Source organism: Myotis brandtii, unplaced genomic scaffold (assembly GCF_000412655.1).
Source record: "Myotis brandtii unplaced genomic scaffold, ASM41265v1 scaffold266, whole genome shotgun sequence".
Taxonomy (NCBI): Eukaryota; Metazoa; Chordata; class Mammalia; order Chiroptera; family Vespertilionidae; genus Myotis; species Myotis brandtii.
In genome coordinates this window covers 169329-170642 of record NW_005360124.1, presented here as the reverse complement: position 1 = coordinate 170642, position 1314 = coordinate 169329, and positions in this window count along the sequence as shown.

Sequence of the window (1314 nt, the reverse complement as noted above, 5' to 3'; positions counted from 1 at the left end):
CTAGCAGTTCCTATGGGGGAACCATCTTTTCTGTTCCCCACACCCAAAGGCTTAGTGGGAACATGGGGTAAGAAGTACAGAGAACTAGATGTGGGTTCTGTGTGTAGGCTACCTCAGCCCACAGAAATATAACACAAGCCACACTGGTCCATTTATATTTTCTAACTAGTGGCCCGGTGCACGGATTCGTGCACATTGAAAGGAAATTAATTAGAAGGTGGCTGGCAAGGCGGGACTGGGGGAGATGGACTGGACACGCCCTGGAGCCAACCTCCCGTGGTTCCTCCCTGGCCAGCGCACCTGGGGCAGCGCCACAGCTCAAAGGGTGTCTACGGTCACCGCAGCTTGGCAGTAACCCAGATTCGGGGCTGACAGTGCCCCAGCAACAACATAACCCACAGCCAAGGGTGGAATCGCTGGGCCCTACGAGGAATTGGGCTCCCTCCTCTCTGGTTCTGGGGTGCGTCACCTGAGAACCACCGCTGCCAAGTCACCGCAGCTGGGCAGCTCCTGCATTGAGCGTCTGCCCCCAGGTGGGCAGTGAGCATCATAGCTACCGCTGGTCAGATGGTCACTTAGCCTTTTATATACATAGATAGCCGCATTTTAAAAAGTAAAAGGTGAAATTAATTTTAATAATATAGTTTAATTAACCCAATATATCCAAAGTACTATCATTTGAACATGTGGTTAATATAAAAGTATTTATGAGATATTTTTCATTCTTATTTCAGTACTGTCATGGAATCCAATGTGTATTTCACACTTATTGCACACCTCATTTGGAACTAGCCACATTTCAACTCATCAACAGCCAGTACTGTATTGGGCAGCAAACAGACACCCTTGGTTTCTGTTGCTTCATTGGGCCTCTGAGACCTCAACCCATTTTTCTGTGGTTGCATGCCTTTTATAGTTATGATGAGCTCAAAACACCTACATTGGAGAGGAACTCCATTAATGCGGCCCACTTCCTCCTTGTCATTCTGTCCCATTATCCTGTTTTATTGTCTCAATAGCACTGATCTCTTCGAAAATCATCTTATTTGCTCGCATCTTCTCCACCAGAATGTAAGTTTCACGAGGACAGGACATTTTTTAAAATCTATTTTGGTCTTGGTGATTTTCCCGTGGCGAGCACCATTCCTGGCACACCGCCGGCGATCGCAGGAATCGCATTTCTCTGGAACCCAGCCGAAGGGGGCAGCAGAGCGGCGTGTCCCAGGTGGGGCGCCCACGTTGCGCGCGGCTGCGCTCGCTCTCCGCTCGGCGTGGGTGTGGAGTGGGTGGGTGTGTGCGGGGTGTGCGCGGGGG